General features: G+C 44.1%; 1 protein-coding gene across 1 annotated transcript in view; it reads left to right on the top strand.

Annotated features, from left to right (window-relative positions):
- Positions 1-240: 240 nt before the first annotated feature.
- PLEKHH1 (pleckstrin homology, MyTH4 and FERM domain containing H1) overlaps positions 241-18,986 on the top strand; it is a 380,707-nt gene continuing 361,961 nt past the window's right edge. The window contains exon 1 of the mRNA XM_085627151.1: positions 241-453. The gene's annotated coding sequence lies outside the window, so the exon portion shown is untranslated. The remainder of the gene's footprint in view (positions 454-18,986) is intronic.

Below are 18,986 nucleotides of genomic sequence, written 5' to 3'. Positions count from 1 at the left end.
TACAACCCTCAACAATTCTGCAGCACCTCCATTTCGGCAGTCTTCGGGTCCAGTCGGAAAACTGCCGAACTGTAAGAGCTGGGGAAATTGCTAGGGGGGCGCGATTTAGCACAACACTAGAGGGCTAGGGGTGCTTTGTTTTCCAACCTAGCCCTCAAGGGTGGTCTCCTCTTCTCCCTCCTCTGCAGTGACATCCTGAACCATAAGAAAGAGTGAGGGGCGTTACGTCATTTCCTCCGCGCTTCCAGAGGCAGGCTCTGAAACCTGAGCCGACTCTCCTCTCGTCCTGAGTGAAAGGAGCCGGCCAGAGAATGGGAAACTGCTGAATGGGGTAGAGAGAGGCCGGAGTTTGCCGGTGAGCTTTCCTGCAGCAGCTTCCAAGAGCGGACGAAAATGTCCCGGACGACGTGGGGCTACCTGTGACCCCAGAGCCCCAGGGAGCAAGAAAACAAGGTCTGTGCCTCCTCCTTTGCAGTTCTTTCTGTGCACTTTGCTGGAGCAGCTAAATGTTCCCGTTGCATGCCAGCCAAGCCTCCCCCCGTACTTCTGGGGTGGATGTGATAGTTGATGCTGTGCACCTAATCGGTGAAGAACAATAGGTGTACGTACGTCTGTTGTGAAGTTTCCAAAGTTCTATTTATTGCTGATGCTGGGTGCCCCTCCGAACAGGGCAACACTTTGCAGGCTGCTGTTTGCATATGTTTTCATTCAGTATACTGTTGCTTCTGTGTTCGTATATTGCAGTGCGTACAGCCTGTTATAAAATGACAATATTGTGTTTATTCACTGTCACGTGCACTTTAACGGGGGCACATGTAAATGTATGTGGGATATTATTCATGTTGCTTTTTTCCTATTTTATTGGGGTTCTGCTTCTGTACCTAGTGGTTTTCCCAGATTTCATGTCCTCTCATTCATTAAGTGTCTTGCGATTTATTTGTCTCACGCAAAACTTCATGTCCAGGAATGCAAAGATGCTAAGAACAGGACTTGGCGATCTACTTTACCTGTGAGAAATTTCCGCGTATATGTTTAACAGTTGTTTTGAATGCTCGTTAACTATGGAAGGGGGAAATGAGCGAATACACACGTTATTACAGCTGTGCACCGGACAGGCCGGCAGGTGCAGGGCGGAGGATTGCTTGGATATGGCTGATTGAGGACTGCAGCTGAACATGCTCTCTTTGTGTATTTCTGTGTTTTTAAATAGCACCCACGTTGAGCATTTCGGCTGCTTCGGGGCGCTTGGATGCTCTGCAGTCATACATGAATAATAGCAGGCTCCGGAGAGTCGGCTGCTAACATGACCCGCGTCATGAAGGTGCCTTTCAGCCAGGTCTGGCTGCACTGCCCACGGCACTCAGCAGCCTGGGACTGGCAGGCCCTTGCATATAATGGGAAAGCTGAAACATAAAAATAATCAAATTGATGCTGGCTTATTGCGCTTGACTGCAAACCCAGGGCCAGCTGAAGCGCACCCTCGTGTCACAGGCAGATGCATATCTGCATGTCATGTGTGGCACAGTGAGCCGTCGGTTGCATTTTAGGACTTTGCTGTTTACCTTTGTAACGTGCAAACCAGAGATCGAAGTGGGCGGGATCTGAAGGGAACGACGTTCTCCTACTTTTTTTTTAATTTAATAAAAACTGTTCCCCAACTTCTTGTTAAAAGAAAACCTCCCTGGAAATGTTAAGATGCCCTGGCTGAAAGGAGGGTGTGGGGGTCCCCTGTGCTGTGGATGAAGGGAGGGACAGAGAACTAACCAAGAAACGAGGCTCCTGTCTCACCTGAAAGAAATGTAAATGTGTGCAAATGTTTAATGTGGAAATGCAAAGGCTGCTTGAAAGCCAGTGTTGTTTTTAATTGATGGTATAGGTTGAACCTTCATATTAACAAAGATTTATTCTTTTTGAGAGGTAACGTAATGGTGTTATCTGCTCAGTTCTGCAGCGCGTGCTTTTAATGGACACAAACAAAAAAGTTCTACGAATACAGTCTGATTGCTTATTCAATTCTCTGACCCTCTGAATACACAGAGGTCTCCAGTGATCGCATTACCCAATAGATGTTTCTTAACGTAAAAATACTGCATTTTCCCACTGATCAGTTTAACTTGCATTTTGTCCCATTTAATGGTGTGTGCTATTTTATATACATTTATCTAAAAGTGAACGGCCATTGATAAACTATTTTTTCTTTTTACCTATACTTTTGACCCCTCCACCCCACACCAGATATCACAGTTCCCATACTTTTTTTTTAAAAACACTTAGGGGCATATCAGCAACAACCGGCGATAATTATCGCTAAGCGCACTTAGCGCTAGGATAATTATCGCCGGCTAGCGTGGATTTTTATCACTGAGCGAGCTATTAGCAACGCTTATCTCAAAAGCGATAAAAATCCTAGCGCTAACAGCCTAACGTGAGATTATCGCTGGAAACCCAGCGATAATCATACGAAATGTGGCGTTAGCTTGTTGATAGGGACTCACAAACTTAGGCATGATATCCACCTTCCATAGGATAGCATGGCTAAGTCAGTCCTGAAGCAGGCATAAGGAAAGTAGCGATAACAGGGATTATCGCTAAATTTCCTGCCGCTATGCTTCATAGCGTGGGGCTTGATGATAGGAGAAATGTCGCTTAGCGACATTTCTCATGTCCGGTCAGGAACGCCCACTTTGCATCTCATTAGAGATGCAAAGCTGGGCGTTAAGAATAGGAGCGCTAATGCAAGGTTTCACGCGTTAGCGTGACCTTGCTAATTAGGCGATAAAATTATCGCCGCTTTTCGGCCAAAAACGGCCGCCAAAGCGGCGATAATTTTCTAGCGCCGCCTTGTAAATATGCCCCTTAGACCGCTGTTTAAAAGTATGGGTTAAAAATCCCAAAATGAAAAATGCAACCTCGCCTCATGTGGTTGTAGGTGTCGCACGTGACGCGGTGCTCTTGCATCTTTGCTTCTGAATGGGGGAGTGGTGTGTCTTATCATTGCGTGGTTGTGCACAGCTCCCCAAGAAGCAGCCCATGTGAGTGTCCAACACCGATTAATTCATTCTAGAAAGTCCTGTGCTTCCGCATCTTTGGCGGCCAGCAAATGAAACTAATTAAACCCCCTGTAGGAAATCCTGCTTGCCCTTTAAATTATTTTTATCGAGGGATGCTGGTTTGTGTGGACGATCAATATTGATTAAAGAAGACCATCGATTCATGGGGCCCTTGAACATAGGGGCATATTTACAAGGGCTTTATCTCCGCTTTTTTGGCTTTTAAAGCCAAAAAAGCGGATATAAAAATATCGCCCTATTTACAAGAGGGTGATAACATGCATTAGTGCATGTTAGCACCCTTTTACCCGACGCCTCCCTTTGCATCTCTAATGAGATGCAAAGTGGGCGTCACTGGGCAGAACAACCTTGTAAATATCACTGATGTACACATCGCGATATTTACAAGGCTGCCCACGCATTTTAGCAGACGTTAGTTTTTGGAGAAAACAGCTGTTTTCTCCAAAAACTAACGTCTGCTAAAATGCAGACTTAGCTGTACTTACCATTGGGGGTGGATTATGCTGATACGACCACAGGGTCCTATCAGCAAGGTTATCGCAGTTTTCTATGGAACATCGCTGGAAAGCCAGCGATGTTCCATGGAAAACATCGCTATCGCTGGGAAATTATCGCCATTGAGCTATGCGTTGTAAATACAACGCTAGCATGGCGATAATTTCCTGCGATAGCCAGCATTAACATTTTTCTCGCTGAGAGCGGCCAGCGATAATTATCGCTGCCGCTTGTTAATATGCCCCTGAATTTGTTAACATATACCTTAATTCAATCCACATTCCTATCAAATAATGTATACTGTGGTGATATGCTTCTGGAAATAGGGATTTATAATGTAGTACAGTTTTCAGACTCGTGGCGACATTATCTGTATGGCAGACCCCACCAAGAAGCGCTTCGAGGCAAGACATCTTTGAAGAGTGCCACTATATGTGTTTATTAAATCTGTCACATCGGTGCATCCTTCAATGCAGCGCCCCAAGTTTGGCATGCATCTGTGCTTTGTTGCTGCGTAACTGCGGTCTGTATGAATGTTGAACCAAGGGTATCAGTGTGGTGGGACCACTGGGTGTACACACCTGCCTCCTCTTCTTGGAAATCGCTACCTTCTGTGGCGTCCCCCTAGTGTCCCTCAGCCCAAAAACATGTTGCTGCTTGTTTGGTGAGTGGGAAAGATCTATGTCTAAATAAATCCAGTGTCGCCTCATATGTTCTCTACTGTAGCATTTCAAGTGCAGGTAAGATGTCAAGGTCATGTCTACTGATGTGACTTTTGTGGAACATGCAGGTCACAGGTGGGAGTTCTGTAGGGCCTAGTCGGCTTTCTCAGTTTTTGGAGTGACTCTGAGCTGCCTGTCTTCAACCAGTCACTTTTCTTGCAGTGTGAAAGTGGCCCAACATGATTAATTGTTTTTTTTTTTTTTTTTTGAGGGTTTGTAAATGCCACGTACCGCTGTTGCTGCGTGGCGCTGGTGCAAACTGGTGGAATACAGTGCGGGAGGCAAATACTAAAGAAGATAAAAATCTATGCCAGTGTGTCTCGAAATATGGCTAAAGCCACATGGTGCCCATCCAGTCACCAGTGTTGTAATTTTGACTTCTTGGGTAGTCGTCTCAGTAAATTCAGTGGTGTTGTGTCAGATCGACAGGAGCACAGTATAGTATCCATCCTGAAGAGTAATGCATGCAGCTTGGATTGAATCTCTGAATCTTGTAAAATGGTGCTTCTAGATCTCTGACGAATGCCAGCCCCTTTTAATATCTCTAAAATATCGCCCAGTGATTTAACATGGAGTGAATCCGGGTACTTATGCCACTGTCAAATATCACCATATATATATATATATATAATTCTAAAAGCTCTTATTCATTAAATTAACTACTTCATTGATTGCACTGAAACATAATGTCCTAATAGCACTGCCCATTTAATGATAAGAAAATATACAGAATTATATTCTGGCCCGATTAGTAACTGTTCCTAACCTGTATGCAATCCCAGGTTTATATCAGGTCAAATTCTAGGAGATCTTTAATATAATTCCTTAAATCTGAATCCTTGAAATCTCTCTTGAATCAATGACATGGTTGTAACAATCCATCAGTCTTACTTCGGCATGGGCAAGAGGGACCGCACGTTCCTCTTCTTAATTAGATGAGCCAAGATCACCTGCATTTCTTGTTGACAAATAAATTGTATTATGAGAATGCAAGTTGTATCTAAAGTCTTTTTTTTTGTGTTAAATTTGTTGCAGTGGTTTCTCAGTGTTTGCCCCTGATTTTTTTTAATATCTACCCTAGTGCTGAAGCCCACATATGTAAACAAAAAAAACTGTGCAAATGTGGGAATTACCGAGCTTTGTAAAAGTAGAGAAGTGTGGCTTAGTGGGTTAAAGTTGCTGAAAGCTGCATTGTGTCAGCACTATGAAAAATCAGGAAGGTACCTTTCTTCTTGCGGCGTTATGGCAACATCACAAGCATTGCAGAAAGTATGGTACTGTATTGTATTGCAGCACTTATATAATACTTACTAAAGCGCTTGCCGACACGGTAAACAAGTTTATTTACGGGCCTCACTGGAAATCCTGTAGAAAGTGAATTGTAGCACTGTCGAAACTTGACAAATGTGTGCAGTGCTACATTACTGGGGAAACAGAACAAACATGAGAAAGACTGTGTCACTTCAGAAATTGGACAAATGCCCGCACTACTGAATCATTGTGAACACAGTGTAAAAGCAGGCATCACTGTGCCATTCATAAAACTTTGTAAATATGTGCCTTAAAGTTTCATGGTACAGACTGGACGAATACATTCATTATTATGGCACTGTATGAATAGGAAGAACTTCTACATTGGGGTAATGTCGCAACGGGACAAATAATTACTTTTCTGTGACTTTCTGAAAATGAGAAATGACAATACGACTGAAAGGTAGAAACTGGGCAAACATGGACATTGGTGGGACAATACTGAGTGGCACCGCACGGATAAAGGGATGGAAACCTCTCAGGGTTGACACTTCACTGGTGTTGCGCTGACTGGGGCTGTGGTAGGAACTGATAAAAGGGAGAAAATAAGCACCAGCAATGAACCAGCCGTCTTATGCGGATGACACATGGGGCCATTAGGCACCAACATCAAGACTAGTATATGTATGTAAGCATATAAGCAGTGTGCAGACATGGGACTACTGCATGCTGATATGCACCACTGTGCATCACTGGCAGGTATCAGAACTGTAGCCTTGTACAATTCTGCAAAACCACAATTGAACTGGCCAAAGGGGTTGGCTAGAGTCGAAGTGCGAGGGGAGAAGACCACATCTCATGCTGGGATCCAAAAACCTTTCGTAGGGGGTAAATATAATTCTCCATGGAGGTACAGAGCTCAAGAGGTGTTACAGATTTTCATTGTAGTATGACATGATAGTGTATGTCAGTGTGTGCAATCAGGTTAACAAAAATGAAAAATCGATCATCTTGCACCGTATCTTCCACCGCCTCCATCCTTGCTTTATCTGGGAAAAGTGAAACTTTGAAACAGTCCCTCCACTTCCCTGTTTGTGGTTTCTCTGTCACTTAAGATTCCTTTATCATGGGATCACATTGTAATGGAGGGGAAAGAGGGTCAAGAAATCAAGAGCTGTTTGTTTTGCTTTCTTGATTTCCCTTCTATCGATACGCTCCACTCTTCTCCCACAATCTTTGTGATACGCCTCCTCCAATCAGTTGCGCGAGCTCCTGGAGACCCTGAACTTTGCCTGGTGGGTCCACTCCAAAAAGGTGATATGATAAACGCGTCTATATTCTGGTGGGAAGGGAACCAAATTACACAATTATGGGTCATGCAATACTTCTCACTGCATATATGCCATAATATGTCCCTGAACATGATCTTATGTAGGTGTGACGATAAGACCCGTCAAACAACCCTTGAAAGATCACAGATCTAAGAAATCACCCATTGCTTGACCTGTAATACAGAGCGACATATTCTAGACCAAACAAAATCTGTTATCATACAAGTCACTATACCAATGTTGAGGGGGAGATCGACAAAACACATTACAACAAAAACTGAATGGACTAAACATCCCAATTTAGTTCATCTGAAAAATCTTGATAGGAACAGGATTTTACAGATTTTCTTTAATGAACCTATGGACCCCCACAGAACTGAGGATGAAGGATTATCAGGCTTAGTGACTTTCAGGAAATATATGACAAGACTAAGAAAAGGTATATTTTATCTCCTTAGATCAGAGGTGTCAGAGCGCTTTACAATAGAACAAAGGAAATTATATAAGGAAAAAGAGGAACCTGGAAGTAGGTATCACTACTTATATGTACAACAGTTACTCGTAGTGAGTTACAGATTGCTCCAAAAGCAATGGCTGTGGGCAGAACATCTGAGGTTACGCACAACACAAGCCGCCTTCTGTTTCTTGACCACTTTGTGCCTAAAGCCCTGAGAAGGTGATGCTCGCCCCTCACTGCGGATCCAGGTGTGTCCCTTCTGCTTCAGACACTGCCTCCTGGGAGCCCAGCCATGTGGAGGGAACAGACAGGGAGAGGCATGGTGCACACTTGCATGGGCCCCTCTTTGCCTGTCCCAGTAGTGCATGTAAAGTATGCGCTATATAAAAACGCATAAATAAGCTCCTCCATCTACTCATTACATGTCAGTGGACACCCTGTGCGGATTAGGTTGAGGATGAGGAAGATGATGCGTGGGATGGGACATTCTTATATAAGACCGGTCTCAAAGAAGGTAGGGTTTTGTGGCCATGGAGATGTTCACAGTCTAGTGATTGGCAGGGCTGTAATCAGAATGGGATTTTAGATTGTAAGGTTCAAATGCAGGGGATCCGCACCGGTGGACAATTCAGGGAAAAATTGACAGTACTGCTGACTGTAGTATTACCTCATAATGATAATGAAATCTAGCCTTCTCTCATATGTGGTCAATGTAACTTTTGTCTCTTGCACTGTTTCTCTAGAAAACTTAGGCAAAACAGCACCATTGTGTCGTAGAAATGAAAACTAATATACACCGACCAGGTCTAGAAATATTCTCTAATTGCTAATTTCTGTATGTAGAATCTCTGTTACTGCAAGCTGGGTGGAGTGCAGAATCAATTTTTGTCACTGAGATGATTATTTCAAATTACTGAAAGGTCAGTAGGTGTCTTGGTCTGGCAGAACGTCAACCCAACTGTGCCAACCACGATCTTTGTGAGGCCTTCTAGAATCTCCAATGTGCCAGTGATAATCTGAGGTACGTCTGCCACAGCACAGTTCGTATGATGTTTACAGCTGTGATGGCATGAAAAGAGCTTCCCACACTTGTGGCAGTATGAGAACCTGAAAGATGGCTCTTGAATGATTCTATGGCTTGTCCAGCCATATGGCATGTTTGTGGTTCCAGTATTGGGTGGTTGACACAACGACGGGCTGTGTAGTTGGAAGTCAAAGCTTCATCGAATGGAATTGCCAATTGGAATGGCAAATTGCCCGCAGCCGATGTAGGGTTGAATACAATCAAGCTGTCAGCTAGAATCAGTAGTCTGTGAGGCGAGGTGCTCTAAGTTAGTGCGATGCAAATTGGTGTTGTTTTGATCTCATCAAGGCATTCCTGAAAGTTTGACAAGACATGGGCAATAACTGTTAGTGCCACAATACAACCCCATCTAGTCAATAGGCCTATTACACAAACTACAACTTGCTGCCCTTTGTCTACTTTGTTTTTCCTTAAAATTCAATTACAAATTCTATCTTCACCTTGGGTTTAGTGTCGGGGCTTCCATATTTACTTCTGCACTGACACAGTAAACGAACCTGCACCACCAAGCACCCCAATTAGGCCAAAAGAAGGTCAAACTCTTCTGGCATGTATTGCGTTTATTCTTACTTTGCGTAGGTCATCCAAATTACGTCTCCTTGAAGAATAGCTAAACAGGTTAAGTCTCAAATATAAACCCATGAGTTGTAGAGTTCAAGTTTAACAAAAGACCACCTGCAAGAGACCTAGCATAACATGCCTTGTGCTAGAGTGAAATACCAGCAATGCCCCCGCAAAGGGCAAGAGCTGCACAGCGACAATTGTCGTGTGAGCAATGGGTGACAGCCTCTGAAACAACTTGTGGGGAGTGATGGAAATCTCCTTCAATCTAAGATCCTTGATAGTCAGTCATGAGCTGTCTTCTCTCAGTACAGAAACTGACTTGAGTGATGTGAGGAGACAGATTTTAGTTTTAAATATGTTTATTGATTATTCAGCCAGAGAACATACATCGGTCGAACACCGATACACACATGCCTGCAATAAACCAACGTTTTGCACAACCGCTTAATGCTTGCAGGCCACGAGCGCGCAGCTGAAGAATCATTTAGTCAAACGTAACTACCCCACAACAAAACCCTCCCCCTCCGAAACCAGACCCACCCATAAATAAAAACCAAACCCCCCAGGAAGAAACCCCCGTCCCACCCCCCCAAACCCTACCCCTACCCACCCCGGCTCCGTGTCTCTCCCGCTTCCCAAAGACAGATTTTATACATATCGTAAAGTCCTATGACCTGAGCTCTCTACCTTTTTGATGCAGAAACACACAAATGTTGATAGGTGCCAGCCACCTCCTGCATTTGCTGCAGGAAGGCTCCACCGTCATGGAGCTCCAGATCTGGACAATGACTCCATGTATCTTGCCGTTATGCAGTGGTGACCGTCTAAACTGAGCGCCCTCTGCTACTTCCCCATCCCCGTGTTGTTTGTTATTGTTCAAACTCTCAGATTATTCCATGAACCCCCACATTTCTGTTCCCCTGCTTCTTTACATCTCATTGCTGTGTGTTTTTTTTTGTTTTGTTACCTGCTTCCCTTAGGGGCTGGTGCTCCCCCTCTCTTGTCCCCTGTCATTTAATGCCAAGGTGAAGTATGTGGCTAAGTGCATTACAATACTGCTGTACCACGTTATTTAAAAAAAAAAAAACGTTTTACCTTATTTAGTGTTTTAGTAAATTATTTACTACTGCCTAGCTACTACTTTAATATGCAGTCTGCTTTTTAGTACAAGCCTGGGCACCGCATGTGCTGCTCTGCGAGGCATGCTATATTCAGGTATGGACTTGAAGCTCTGCCCACCCTCCACCCATAATTTTCATTGGCTTGTGTCATTGTCCTTTGGAAACTGTGGCTTTTCATTGGTCAATAGGCTTAGTAGTCCCACCTTAGTACCGCCTTGTCTCATTTTGTAACCTCCCGTGGGGACACCCCCTGTTACATATGTTGTTACTTGGAAGGCTTTAATTACAGCCTCTGAGCACTATTTGCTTAAATGGTTTTCTCCTGACTGCTGTTGCAGGCAGGACACGCTCTTCCCCCATAGCTTTAAATCATTTTTTTTCATAACACGGAACACCATGCTCATACAGTGCCTTTGGTTTATTTGCAGCGCTTACAGCAGGCTAGTGTTTTTGTTCATTTTTTTTTTTCAAATTATTAACTTTTATTTTTAAAACTGTACCATTCTGCACTTTCACTTTAATGGCGGACGAGGCTCTTTCCTTAGACGAGCTGCGCTGCCGTAATTAAAGTGAAACCGCGGCATTAGGCGCTTTAATAAAAAGAAAATAAGCATTTGTTTGTCAAGTTCACAAACAAAAAAGTTATTTTTTTTTGTAAAAGCGCTCCATACCGCGCTTTCACTTTAATAGCTGCGCACCCCTTTCTTTAGGCATGGCTCATCTAAGGAAAGGGGCGCGGCCAACATTAAAGTGAAAGCACCACATGGCCGCTTTTACAAACATGCATTTGCAATGCAAAAGGTCTCGCATTTACAAGAGTTTTGTAAATGCAAGACCTATTGCATTGCAAATGCTGGTTTATTTTTGGTATCCATCTACAGGCTTCAGTATGTAGCCATGCTACTTGATTGTTATACTAATTGTTTTTGTTCAGTTCCTGTAAATAATTTTTACTCCTTTTACTTTTCACTGCATACCAATTCCAAGTTGGCAACTCAGGTCGCGTAAAGGAATGATGAAATGTGTCTTCCCATGAGCTCACCAGTCCTACATTTAATGGCCAGACGTCTGTGCCTCATGTAATTGTTATTAGTCTGAAAATTCAAAAAGGGACACACCCCAAATCCAGTCCCCCATCCCCAACTATACTGCTTATACTAGACTGTTTCTTCAACATGATTCAAATATCCGTCACCAAGGCTCCGGCTGACTTAGACTGACGAAGGCAGTATATTAGATGGACATCGTTCACATAACCATTATAGAGTTCAACAATTAAAGAAAATGTCTACTGGCACAGTATGGCAAGGAAGAATGTTGGTGCAACGTTGGCCTACTCTGAACCTTTATGAAGTTCTGCATGGTAGCAGCCCATGATGGACACACCTAGGCTACAGTGTTGGCCTTTGCTAAACCAATAGGAAGCCCTACTAGGGAGGTCCAGGCTGCAGTGTTAGCCTACCCTAAACCAACAGGAAGCTCTATGAGGTACGCATGGCTCCTGCTCTCATTGTCCCATGCAAAACTAACAGCAAGCCAAGCTAGGTATATCCAGGTTGCAGTGCTGGCCTATGCTAAACCAACTGAAAGCCCTACTAAGTGCATCTAGGCTGCAGTACTGCCCTATGCTAAACCAACAGAAAGACAAGCGAGATACAACCATGCCGCAGTTTTAGCCTACCTTAAACCAACAAGAAGCCCTTCTAGGTAGGAGCACTGGAGGCATGCATCCATACTGCATCTTTTGGCTTCAGGCTGCGTGCAAGTATTGCATTGCAGATCACTGACAGACACAGAGTGATGAGCAGTTTATATGCAAGTTGACCGCTCCTAGTGTGGTAGTCAGTAACAGTACCTTCAAATGTTGCAGGTGGGCCAGTGGTGACATGTATCTCGGGATACCATCTTAAACTAACAGAACGTGTCAGGCAATTGATTTCTTTTCTTTGATGTATTGTAGTAAATTGTTGGTATTGTTATGGCATCTTTTTGTCAATGTTAGTAAGTTCAGGTTTTCTATGGCATGAGGAGATGATCGCTAATGTAACTGTACTTTGTTCTTCTGGAATATGTGAGTGGTGGGAACCAAGTTTTTATACTCAGAAGTGCTATAGTGATTTAGGCTGGTATTCCCTTTCAGATGACTGATTCTCTTTGTACGTGAGCAGCTGTTATATATTTTACACCCTATAACACGCCATGGGGTCATGCATACGACCTGTATCACGCCCAGCGGTTCAAGCGAATAACACCTCTCACAGATACCCCCAGCATAGGAGATATATATATCTACGATCATGATTTCCCTTGTGCTTTTATCTTTATTTGTAGTGATTCTTATCCAACTATTTATAGACACACAGATTCGTTGGATGAGGCACATCTTGTTTGGTCACTTTTCAAATTTATTCCTTCACCACTTGTGCACACACTTATTTTTTGTTTTACCTATGATACCAGTTCAGCCCTGATGCATACCAAGTGAGACCGTCTGACACATGTGTAGTTGATACGAATGGATCTATATACACAAGGCTCTGCCCCATTGCAATAGAGACAGGATAGCCCCAACTTACACTCAATTGGAAGTTTACATTTTTAGCCTTATGATACAATTGGCATTTATGTCAAATATCAAGATCATACTATAATATAATATTTATTATATGGTCTAAATAGTCTGCTTACAGTTGGGACTAGAGGCAATTTACGCTCAGGCATTTAAGCCATAATTGTTGAATACACCTTCACCAACACGGGGGATGTTCAAGCAAAGAATTTTAATAGATTGTATATGTTTTATAATATTTTTTAGAACCTATTTATCTATTTATTGTCTTATATATTTATTATCATGTAATATTGCGACAATTTGCACATTCTTGCATTCTATGCTTTTTATGGGGATTAAGCCATTAACGCTATATTGCACTTGAACATGTAAATGTAACAGTGTTTTCTTTATTTCTATGAAAGACGCAAGTCACCTGGTATCAACTGATGCACTTTGAACCCTGAATTCTGGCTATTTATTGGTCTTTGTAATGTACTGACGTTGTCATGTGATCAAGGCTCCACGGAGCTGAAACGTTATGACGACAGCCTCACGATTTAATTAAATCAAGCACTTACCACAGGTCCGTGTCAGCGAGTGTTTTTTGGAAATCTGGATGTCGACTACGTCTTCCATGCACCAGCTATTTTCCGATATATATATATATATATATATATATACATCCCCAGCACCTTGATCCTCTTTTTTAAGTATAAAAGGGTTTCTTTATGCTGTTGGTATCTGTGAGAGGTGTTATTCGCTTGAACCGCTGGGCGTGATACAGGTCGTATGCATGACCCCTGGGTGTGCTATAGGGTGTAATTCGGACATTGGAGAAAATTTGGATTTTAGGTGTAGGCTGTCCTTGGCCAAGCAGGGCCTGTGATGTCAAGTTGTTCCTAGTTTCCGTGTAAATTGTTATCTTTGTCCCTCAGCTGATATTGACAGACTATCTGGCTCACTTAGTCCTGTGTACTGCGCAAAGCCTCTCCTCGTCATCGGGTTGCATGCGCTACGGAGCGGGATAAGGTATGTTTTCGACAAAGTCATAATTTTTTCTCTGTCAGTTTTTTCTCTCTTTTATTCACTGTGGTTATCAATTGATGCAGTATTGATGTTGTGGTATTGGTAAACCATTGCAACTGCACTTTTGTTTTTTATGTCGTGTTTTGTTAATGATTCAATGTTCTTATGAAGAAGCTGCTAATTATTACAAACTTTTCCCATATCTACTATTTTTTTGCTCAAATCACATATTTCGAACTAACAATTGCTAGAGCATCCTGAAAATAAACCCCCCCCCGCCCCGCCTGTCACGTTCAACCCATCGAACCCCAGTGGCATGGAGATCGTGCACTCCCACTCATCCTGGTGAACACACTTGGGTAACTGGGAAATTCATAGAAGTACTAGACAGCAATACAACTAGTAGGGTCGAAGAAAGAGGCCCCAGTCGTCCTGGGTTAAACAATGAGGGGGGTGCTGTAGTGTATGCTCAGGTAGCCGAAGGGACAACCAAAGGCGAGTTTGAGGGCTAATTCCTACCCAGAAGAACAGTGCCTAGCTCAAAGCGAAGGAGGCAACCCAGGTGGGAGTTAGAGGAGAGGAGCGATTTAAGGTTAGGGAGAGAGAGAGAGAGAGAGCGAGAGATGCCCGGGTGGAAGGCAGTCCTGCCCCCTCATCAGAGGGGGCAGGGCTCCCCATCCAGTTCATAAAAGCAAGCTCCCAGGTCTGCTCCCCCAAGTCCAGTTGGGCTGTGTCCCGATTAATGGATCAAAAGGACCCCATTCTCGGGCATCTAGCCCAGGACCAAAATTCGTTCATGGCGTGGGGTCCCAACTGCAGCAACCAGCCTCCAGGCCAACGGTGGTCCCTTCTCAGTTCCAAACCGAAGCACTGTTCCAGTGTCAGGAGCCAGGTTTCCTCACACACTTGGGATGATAAAGACCCCATAGCACATTCATAAATCTCCGACTGATCACAAAAGCTCCACATGGCACCGAGTCAGCAGGGATGTTCACCAGAACATTTGGTCGTTCCTTTTCATTACCCGCATCGGGCAAAATTCGATGAGGTATTGCCTCGCCCCGGACTACCCATTTAGCACATATTCTGTCTCTTCCTTTCCCTCAAGGTTCTCTAAACGCCCAAATCCTGCTTGTCAGGTCATGTCCCTTGAAAACAATGAAGGTAGCGTGTCGCCGGTTGAGGTCCCTGGCCATAGCCAGGGACAGCAGGCCTATAAATCCTGGGTAGGGCGTAGCCGAAGGGAGAGGGGGTGCTGGGAATGCAAAAGTCTGTAAAAATCCATCACCACTCCATGCAAAGTATTCAGAAATAGGCTTACTACCATATCTAGCCTGGCGATCAAGCTGACATGCACAAGGCCTTACATACACATTCTAGGGTAGCAAATCAGCCCAGACCCGGACACTGAACCATCAGAAACACATTGGGGACACGGTTCAGGTCTCGGATCACCTCCAGTACAAGATAATAGAAGAAATCAAATCACATGAGGACCTAGGGAAACACCCAAGGGCCTAGCAAGAGGAAGCCAAATGTTAGCCCAAGAAGAACCCTCCAGACAAAGGGTGTAGTCAGGACACCTGGCACCGTTGGGGAGGGTCCCACTGCACACTGCGTGGTGGGACTGGAGGGGTATACGCCTGCACTATGTCACTAGGGAAGGTAGGATAGTAGAAGTCTAGCAATGCCCATAAGATGTTAGTTAAAGAACAAAGATCGTCCACAGGGTCATGAAAACCACCCCTTAACAAAATACATCCTTTTCTGCTATGGTGGGGGGGGGAGAACTGATGACCCATAAAGCAAGAATCAAGGCGACCCATGAATAAACACCCATTGTCTTCAAAAATGTAGACACGCTGATTGGCGGGGCCACTTTCTGGTGCCCCACTACACCCTGATTGGGGGGGGGGCATCTTCCCGTGCCCCACAAAAAATTGTGTATGAATGTAAAAGCACACCTCTAAAAATGAAAGGCAGAGGAATTCCCAAGAATGATTGATGATGATACAGAAGGATACAAATGTTTTCTGAACTTAAAACAGCTCGTCTCCAAAAGGTCTGCAATCGAGCCATCAAAGGGCACCACCCTTACAGTGCCCTACCATTTCCTCAGCAACCACTTCCATAATCCTAAAAAGACCAAAGTGTGTAAGTCAAAGACCTCTAACTTTTATCACACACCTTTCCACCAAACTCTTTCAAACGTTTCCTAAGTAAAGAAATCCCCCAATCACCATAGGACTACAGACCTCTTTCCTGGATCCATCCGCATGTCCTACAATGTTCAACAAGTTATGTATTATTGTAGAATTGTATACATTCTGTTTCCTTGGGTGTGGCGCATCCATACGATGCCAAAGATCTGCCTAGTAAAATGGAGCCCACCCGGATATTTGCACAGGGCTTGCATAGGGACCTCACCCATGTCACCTATAACTACTCTGAATCCAACACTAGAATTCCACGCGCACTCTTGCACAACACATTGTATCAGCACATGACCACAGTGGGCGCACAGAAATCAACCAGGTCATGTTATGTCTGTTCACTAATATCACATGCAGTAGACTCCGATAGGTTTTACTTGGTCCCAAGAGATCGCTCCCGAAAAAGCAAAATGCCTTCTCCACCTGTTACTATGTAGGATTAGGGCCAAGATACAACGCAACAGAGTAGAACCTCATAGAGCAGTAGTGAACTTGTCCCGTTACGAGACCAATCCCCACAGCACTATACTCTTTCACTGACCTAGCAAGATTCAAACAGGGCTAGATAGAATGTGAAGGCGTTGCACCATAGGGGAGCATACTGTTTGGCCCAGAGACTTTCCAGAGAAGAGATTCTTGGAGGTAGTAAAGCCACCGCACCAGTGCACAAACAAGTGCGTTCCCACTTCCGTCTATAGTCCCAGGGCAGCCCTTAGTTGTCCAGGGCAGTCTTCTTTTAATAACAAATGGACACCGCACATGGAGTTCCAGTGTAGGGCCATCCACTTTGATGATACAAAGGAAAATCAGTCTTGTAGGGGAAGGTTAAACACCAGCAGATAGCCCATGTCAGAAAATAAGGGATTCCTTGATAGATGGGTACATGTGGTTGGAAGGGGGCAATCCCTAATTGTACGGCAACTTACACAGTATTCTTTGTGTTTCAGAGGTAAAGAAACAATTCCACTTGACATAAATGAGAACTGTAGCCCAATGCTGCACATACCTGACATGCAATAGGGCACCTCCACGCTGATGGATACATACTGGCATTGCGGCAAGTTTGCCTACACGCTGCTCTTCCCCGGATGGCATGTTGCCTGGTCACCATTCACACCTGGTCATTCCTGGGGAAGATCTGTCAGAGTTGTACCAACATCCGCTACAGAAGAAAGCAACTCAGTTGCATCAGGCTAGAGAGAAAACAACTGCTGAGCATTTTGGCTGGGCTCTGTTCACGGACATTCCAGAAGAATTCAGACTGTTTTTGGACACGCAAGTCAATGCGGGAGGGTCCATACCCTTCTGCAGACAAAACCAAATGCCTGCTGGTTGCACATAACCAGATGGGAAATGATGAAGATGGTGAACAGTACTGAGCTTGGCCTTAATGCAGTCAAGGAAGAAATAAAAGCCACTCGCCTCATGGTGATGCAACATTGATAAGTGTTGAACTTGACCACAATGGAGGAAGGGGTGTGTGACAAGATCGGGGCGTCCTGTTGCACGTTTATCCCAGGCAATGATATGAACAGTGGGACTCTGACTCTTGCCATCCAAGCATGACATAATTTACAAACCGACATGCGTAAGGAGGGAGGTTCCCCTGAGCTGGACTGGTACATCAGTTGGTTCTCCAGGCTCCCCTGGTCGGCGACAGGACAGTGTACGTCCTTTTTTTTTTTTTGCAGAGTTTTATATAGCACGAACTTGACCTGAATCGGGTATCGGAGCGCTTTACATAGCACCAGTTACGTTACATGAGACACATTCATTTTTGTTAGGCACGGGGAGATTAAGTGATTTGCCCTGAATCACAGGATGTTCAGCCTCATTGCCGAGATTCGAACCCAGTTCCCCAGATTTGAGGTCGACCACCCTAGCCGTCCTTCCTATTCTTAATTTTGTACTGTTTTTGTGTGGTTTCCTACAATTGGGGGTTTCCTGTTGTAAAAACGCAGTCCTCAAATTGGGTGGAATGCAAGTAACTAGAGAAGTAGTAATAATTCAAGAAGTAGAAATAATTGAAACGCAACACACCCCTAATAATGTGACTGTCATGAAGTATGGGGAAAATGATGTAGTTCAACTAGAGGGGGAATGTTCATATTGATGTTGATTTATGCAATGGTATATGTGTGCATGAAAATTAAATCGAATCACTGTTGTCGAAATCACCAAATATGACCTCTCCATCTACCCCGAGTCAGAAATATTTGGTCAGGCAGGCTTGCGACCTTGGCCTGAGGCAACTGATTGACAGGTCACAGGTGGGGTGGCACGTAACCATCAAAACAAACTTGAACAGGAAAACCCAGATTAGGCCCACAGATAGACAGCGACTGCACAGTGGTCTGGGGAGATTGGCCCCAATAAAATACGTAAGGCCTTGGGGCAGGTGTTCCCAAAATACCATAAAGTTAGATGCCAAATGAAGTTAGGAACACTCAGCCAATCTCAGACATTTCTCAAAATTAGGCACCTGGGGGAGTGCAGGGTTTGTTGCCTGTATGGATCCCAGTACTTTCCCATGCCCAGAATGATTTGCAGATGCCACTTTAAAGAAAATCAAGCTTTTAGAAAATTTCTGTTATGAAATATGGGGGTAACGCCAAATGTGCTACCCCCCAACGTTTCCATATTTCTCAGTATATAAATAGATATTCAGCTTCTTTGAGTAGGCTTAAGACCAAGGGCAAGAAATTCACAATGGGAATGTCCATAATTTTTCTATGAATACTGTAGCTACCCTCAAATAAAGTGCAAGGGAATTGGATTCTAGTACTTTAGGTAAGAAAACATGCTGGGATCCAAGCAAGTAAAATTGCCCAAAATTCCACTGGGTCACTAGTTTTCAGAAATTTCCAGGTTGTTAGGCTTTCTTGTGTGCCAACCCACTCGAGCCACAACACTGAAGCATTTTCCCTGGCACATGGGAGGAAATTGTGATATATTGGTGTGTGTAGTTTTGGCATATGGGTGAGCAGAGATGGGTTAACCCCTAATTCTGCATCACCTAGGGGTAAGACGGGCTAGTTGGGGCCCACGGGTGGGGTCTGATGCCAAGACCCTTGGGGTCTGCCCTCCAGATCATTCC

This window comes from Triturus cristatus, chromosome 9 (assembly GCF_964204655.1).
Source record: "Triturus cristatus chromosome 9, aTriCri1.1, whole genome shotgun sequence".
In the NCBI taxonomy this organism is placed as follows: domain Eukaryota; kingdom Metazoa; phylum Chordata; class Amphibia; order Caudata; family Salamandridae; genus Triturus; species Triturus cristatus.
Note: the sequence above shows the minus strand (reverse complement) of the source record. Positions and strands in the feature narration are given on the sequence as shown.